Genomic DNA, 7,482 nt, shown 5'->3' with positions numbered 1-7,482 from the left:
TTTTATAAAGTAATTTAGTCAAATTTAATGTGATTTTTTGGGGTATTTTTTAACCTATAAATTTCCAACATAACTAACAACATAAGAAATGGCATAGAAGTATTAGGTAAATTGGTTTGAAAGGGTTTGTTTACAGAATCAAAATGGAAGTAGGTTTGTAAAAGATAGCAATGTGAATGGCCCATCTGACCTGATTGGGTCATTCAGATTTTAGATTAAAAGTTTTAAAACAGACTGCGATGTTACTATTTACTTTTAAAGTAGTTAATATTACTTTTTTTTGCACTGATCAAAAGATAAAGTGGCTCTGTCATGTTTTGTTTAGAAATTTAAAAAAATTATTACCATTGCTTGAAAAAACAAATCCAACTATTTTTTTTTTCTTTCATTACAGTAGCATTTTCTCAGATGTCTTTTTTTCCAGGCAAAATTCTCTGTCTGTCTGACTGTCTGTCTGGCTGGACCAGAGAATACTTGCTTATACTGTACTTATCTAGCAACCCAGAACAGAGATTAGAACTTGGAATCCTGAAAAAACAACCCCGAATAGGAGTATCTAGTTTATTTACTTTGGATCAACATTATTAGCTTTTTCTTCTTTTGCTCTTTCTTTTGGTTTGCTATTTTGTTTGTATTTCTTTTAAATACTGTAAAGCACTTTGTATTGCCTTGTTGCTGAAAATGTGCTATATAAATAAAAAATACCTTTATCTTTTATTATCTAGTGCAAGGAAAAAGTCATTATTTACTTCCTGTTTCTTTGGCAGTGTCTCTCAGCCACTCTTCCCAATGAAGAAGAAAGATATATACCATTTAAAACAGTTTATGTGCATCTTCTAGTCTTCATAAAAAACGATAACCACTTATTTACAACATGTGACCATATTTCCAACAAAAAAGAAATGTTGCACAGGTTCCAAAATTAATGTTTTTTTAAAGTACCTTACATGGGTTTAAACATCAAGATATTAGTGATTTATTTTTAAGGATATGAAGCCCTTTGAAGTCTTTGAAGTACATGTATCATTTTTTATATACTTCTGTTTTGCATAGTACTTGTGTGTGTGGTATGCTATTTCTGATGGAATGTCTCGTTTTGCTGTTTTTGTTTCTTCAATATGATGAGTTTGATGCTCTATAGGTGCCCAAAAGGGGCTAAGTTATTTGCAGCTACTTTAATAATTATGTTTGATTGCCAGAGGCAACCGGTCGGTTTTCAAGCATTTAATATGCAGTTGCAAGTAAATCTTCAACAGTAGAAAGAACGTCTCTATTGTTGGAGAGCATGTGATAAAGTCGAAGTCATTCAGTAATTTTTGTGACATTTGAAGCAAGACAGTTTCTCTCTTAGATGGTCATGTTGCAGAATTTGGTGAGGTGAATCTGCTGGAGATTAAACTGTGTGTGCTGCAGTATCAGATGGGTGAAAACATAATCCTGTTGAGATGTTGACCAACACCAGCCTGTTTTTATGCACCACTGAAAAGCACAGGAAGTTAGGAAGCAGTGTAATAAGTGTATTAAAAAGGAGAAAATATCTCCAGAGCTCAGGGATACTGTCAAAGTTTTCAGTGAGAGGCTTCACCCACTGCTTTTCACTCATTTTTGGAGGAGTTGCCAATGAATATGGAGAGTACACTTGTTGACATGCTGGAGATGCTCTGTACAGATTTGCTGCTGAAAAACCAATCTTTGTGTCAAACTAATTTTGCTTTCAGGTGAAATATGTACACAAAAATGCCTTAAGCTAAAAACGTTCATGGTTTCTGCAATGAAACATATGCATATAATTCTTAAAGCAGAGACAATTTTGATGTATTTTTCTGCTTTGCAATTTCCCAATCTTTTAAATATTTTAAAATTGTACATTCGTGCAACATTTATTTAACACAAGCCATCCATTTATAAGAAAACTGATTCTTGTGACTTTGAATATGCTTTTCTACCATCAAGGTACCTGGCCTTGAAGTCAGATTTTATTGAGATTTGATCATCTAAAGTGTAAGCAAACCCCAGCAGAGTTATTGAGGTTGAGCTGCAAATCCATAGCCCGCAGTCGTGTTTGCTCTGGTGTCTTCATCTCTTCCAGCCCTCTTCACAACAAAAATTCATGAATCATACCAGACAGTTTGTTGCCTTTCTGGCTGCGTTCCACAAAAATCCAAAACTCAAAGCAATCGTGTGATGAAAACAAACACTTGGACGACGATTGGACAGAGTTGGACCATTAGAGTGGTGAGGGGGCTGGTTTGAAGGTGTCTGTGGAGTGTTTGAGTGCCTGTGTGAGAGAAAGAGATGGCTCAAGGATAGCGGTAGCACACATGCTGGGCTGGCATTCGTACGTGAGTATGTTTGCTGTGTGTGTGCGTGTGGGGGTGTGTGTGTGTGTGTGTGTGTGTGCGTGAGAGAGAGAGAGAGAGAGATAGAAAGAGAGAGAACATTTAAAAAGGGAGAGAAGGGGGTGTTACCAGGTCACCAAACAGCTGTCTGAGAGAGAGAATGGCTGCAAGGGCTATGCCACACACACACACACACCGATCTAACAACAAAAATACAACACAGAAAGACAAGAAGACAGTCCCTGCTGCATTTCCACACACACTCATGCATATGAAAGAAAAAACCAGACCGTATGGAGATCAATTAGCCTCCCCTGCAGTTCTTGATCTTTTCATTGCGGTTTTAATGCAGCACTTCCTCAGGTTTTCCAGCTGCAATAATCTGGCTATAAAAATCAATTTCTCATTTCTCACCCTGTGTCTGCTTCGCTTACACACGCAAACACCTGCACAAGGACACTAGGCAACCACCACATGATCAAGAGTTTCCTCCGAGCAGACCCGCACAAATGAATGTACTCACACACAAGTGTGCTTCACATTAGGGGACACGCACTCCTAGTTTCTCTTAAGGCTCGACAGAGACTGAAAGCGGGATGAGAGGGATATAAATCAACAATGTTCATCAGAGGAGAGGAAGATTAATGAGTGGAGATAGGGAAAACAAACGAATGAAGGTGTGCCTGCTTTGTAAAAGAGTGACAAAGATGAAAAAAACTAATTAATTGGATGGAGAGCCACCCCTAGGTAACAAATTTAAGATGCAGTTTGTGTGTTACCAACTTCTCACTCTGTATAGATGTTTTCAATAGGACGTCAGCAAACTTTGTGACTGTTGCTGTGGAGGTCACACAGAACAAAGCGAAAGCCAGACACTAACAGGGCAGTTAGATTTCTGCCCTGTTCTAAACCATGGAAGTCAATGGACAAACAGATGTAAAGAGCTTTTATTATTTAGCAGATAACAAAAGAACAATTAAGATAAAATATGTTTATAGGTGTTGTAGACTTAAGTACAGCTGTGAGGTGGGTATGTATTTCTGAAATTTAGACTGCATGAAACCAAGGTTTAATCTATGTGCATACATTTGCTAATCAATCAAATACATAAAATCTCAATAAAATAGGGTTTAATAATTACAAAAAATCAAACACTTACAGCCCAAGACACTACAGGAACTATTTTTTTATTTTTCATTTTCTTTTGGGCTGGCCTAGGAACACCTGGGGCTTTCCCCTGAGGAACTGAAGGAACTGAAGGGCATGACTGGACGTCTCAGCTGAGGCTGCTGCCCCTTCGAACCGGTTTCTGGACAAGCGAATGATGACAACAATGACAAAACTCTACAGTAAGGCACAAGGGAAGCAGGGCAAAGAAAGTGACAGGATACAACAAAAGAAACCAGCACTTTATGGAAACCAAGAAGCTCAAATACTGAGCAAAGGGTGGGTAAAGGCACTGCAACCAAGTGAGCACAATCAGATGGATTTATAACAGCTGAAGAAATTAGAATGATGAAAAGAGACTAATTAATAGTGAACACAGACTAAACCACAAGTGATATGCAACCCAAAGATGAAAAAAGCATACTTTAACATAAGTATTAAAATGAAAAATGCACAAATATAAACACAAAAATGAAGTAAGAAACTAAACAAAGATGGATTAATCAATATGGCCAGAGCCTAACAACAATAAGACTATACAGAACATAGAAATGAGCTTGGCGGGGCATTTCTAATAATGACCAATGCAAAGATTAACATGAAACAAATGTTGTGAACAAATGTTCTACCGATTTTGGTATTTTGCAATGTATGTCGATACACTGAAAAACACATTTAACGGTTCTAAATATGAGTGACGTGAGCAGATTTTTTGGAACATCAAGTGTTGATACCTCTTTAACCATTAATAATCTTTAGTTGTGATTTTTACTTTCAGTGATCAAATACCTAAACAAAATCTGTACAATTTGTTGCACTGATTGTATTTTATTTTTTGATTCCAGAAGCTTAGGTTACTGGTGTAGTTAACTCTTAAATATGTTGTGTTAAATTGTTCATTTGCAAGCAATTAAGCTATGCGATGCTGTGATGGAGGGCTCCCAAAATCAAATTGTACTCAGGATCCCACTCAGCCATGGGCCGTCCCTGATCTGGATCTTGTCTTTCAGTTCGTTTCAAAATGTGTGACCCTGAAGACCCAAATTCTCATGATTCATAATATATTATTTATTTAAACAAAGACCATTGCCATTTTCCAAAAGCAAACAGCTACTCTAATGAATGTCTGGTAGCACACTAAGCGATAATAAAGGTCAGGTGAGACAATTCCCTCACAAGCCTCTGCATTTTAGGACGTCAAATTAACTTAATGTGTCTCTGAAATGAAATTCTGAACTTTAGAGAACAAACTGAAAAATGAACAAATTGGCTCAGTAGCAGCTACTCCAATCTCATTTGGAATCTCATTGTAGGCTGCTTACTGAAGTGAAACAGCTGTTATTGTTGTTTTGCGTGGCATTTAGTTGTAGATATCAGGTATTCAGCAGCACCCACTCACTCCGCTCCCTCTGCAATTCCCATCTTAGCTTCTTCAAGCCTCATTAACTGCAACTAGAATATGCTCAGATAAGAAATTCATCTACTTTGCTAAGATATATGACTATATTCTGGAGTGTTACTGTTCCATTTACTTTTTAAAATAGACTAAATTAAGATTTTTTTTTTTCTCGGATATAACCATCCCTTGACCCCTGCATTTGGGGTTTTGCTGTTTTGTGGCAGCAGGGAGACCCTGGCTAAAACTAGCTGGATGTCAGACAAATTCTGGGGTTTATATTATTTCCAAGCCCAAAAACCGCATCCCGCAACTCATTAAATTTGCAAGCGACTTTAGATTGCAAGTCCGGTTGCTTACAATATTCGGACTTGGCGAGCGAATCTCAAAATAGTTCCTGTTTTTCCAGCAACAAAATGCGCATCTCCCTCTTCCCTCCATTGTTTATGTTTCTGTCGCTGCTGATACTGTCGCATAGAAACGGTGGTCACTCCCCAAGATGTGTAGAGAAAATAAAATTCAATTACAAAAGAAAAAAGTAACACTCAGTAACGCAAAGTGGTTTCGATAAGTAACTGTAGTCTGACTACTGGATTTGAAATAACAACACGTTAGATTACGCGTTACTGGAAAAAGTGGCCCGACGTCAGTAACGCGTTAATAAGTAACGCGTTAATGACATCACTGCATATCGTGTGGTTTACAAAAACAGAATTTTAGCTTCATACTGTTTATTCACTTTCCTAACAATACATTATATATAATCAAAGCAGAAACACAGCTTTGTAGCTCAACAAAAAACACTTCTGGGGAAAAAAAATTCAAAGGGAACCAAACTGCAATCAATAAAGATTGTTGACATAATCCTTCTGATTCAGGAGGAGTGCTTGCTGCAAAGTCAGTGTCTCATTGAGGTCAACTTTTGTGGCACACTAAACTGAACTTGATTGCATTGTTTCATGACGGACTAATATGGGAATGTTACTGACTTTGAAATATGTTTGGATTTAATTGATTATATGTTTCTCTACTTAAGATGAACCAACCAGAAATAAATTATGATTCTTAACAGTTTTCTAAAAGATGCTAGTAAAACTTGCATCTTCTCATCTCCCATTGCCTCTCAGCTCATTACTTTGGGTGTGTTGTTACCTAACATCTAATCTGAAGAATACCAAGACTGATGACAAAGTAGGCTTTATTATGTTAGATGTCACCAACTGTTCCCTGAAGCAAAGTATACTTTGCAAACTGTTAGAAGACCTCTAGAAAATGTTCAACATCAACAACCTATCAGCAGGTCAAAAAGGCAGCATCTGTTTGGTAATGCTGCAGACAGACAATAAATCACCTACTAGCACTGTCATCATCATTTTCATGTTGTCCCCTCATGGGACATGGGTCAGAATAATCACATCTTGCCGTTAACCACATCTTGAGCAAAAACCCACAAGGGGAAAACAATTCAAGTTACACTATCACAGCAGATAACCAGCATGAAAATGTGTCACCACCTGGATCTGTAGATCAAAAATCTGCACAGCCTCTCAGTCAGCAGCTTCAGCAGACAACGTGTGTCATAGATTCAACACTTTGTCTGGAAAAGCAACCACTGGACCCTCAGAAGAAAACAGCCTAATCATATTCTAGCTCCACATACAGCAGATGTTCTTGCTTTCCTTGCACTTTTACACCACCTACTTCTTACATAGTGCTGAATCGTAATTTATTTATATTGTTTACTGAGCAAACTAGCTGAGCAAACAGCAACTTACATTCAGCGTAGCGATAAAAAGTAGTTAAAAAAAACATCCCCACACACTAAGAAGGAAACAAGGAAATAAATATTTCCTTAGAAAGTACCAGAATTATGCATAAATGTGCCTTTTTGATTTCTCTTTACTGATACATAAAAAACATGCAGTGATTATATTCACAAAGAAAGTAGCATAGGGCAGGAAACCTAAACCAGACAGCCCTTTAAGAAGGTTCTCTGTTGTCTCTTCCATCCATCCATCCATCCATCCATCCATCCATCCATCCATCCATCCATCGTGTGCAATTCTGCTCAATTTTTATCTCTTCTCAGTGCTCCCACTGGAATTTCTCCCATTGAGGTGGATTTCACAAATTGTATTTCATCCTGGCTAATCGGTGAACAGAAGGAGGATTTGTGAACAATAGCATCAAGTCTGTGTTGTCTCTGATTTGTAGTCTGGCTATGGTTGCAGTTCGGCTGTGGCATTGGAGAAAGTGGACAAAGCAATTTAGTCCATATTGACTTAATGTTGAGCAAATCATTTCCTGTAAGCTTCATAGTGTAGCTCCCTTCAAAGTCAGTGTGGCTCATTATCATCATGGCCAAATATGAGTGATTGGGTAAAATCAGATCCAATCGTTTAAAACTTGAACAGAGTCCATGCCTTCAGCAAGCAATCATTTCTCAATAACTGAGGGTTGAGAACCTCTGTACGAATAAGGGGCTGGTTTTCACCGCAGTAGTTGAGGATGGATCTTTCCACATAAAACTCCCACAGCTTCCACACCCAAAAAATCAAACAATGGCAACACAGGGCTGAC

This window comes from Xiphophorus hellerii, chromosome 16 (assembly GCF_003331165.1).
Source record: "Xiphophorus hellerii strain 12219 chromosome 16, Xiphophorus_hellerii-4.1, whole genome shotgun sequence".
Classification (NCBI taxonomy): domain Eukaryota; kingdom Metazoa; phylum Chordata; class Actinopteri; order Cyprinodontiformes; family Poeciliidae; genus Xiphophorus; species Xiphophorus hellerii.
The sequence above is the reverse complement of the archived record's forward strand: the minus strand, read 5'-3'. Positions refer to the sequence as shown.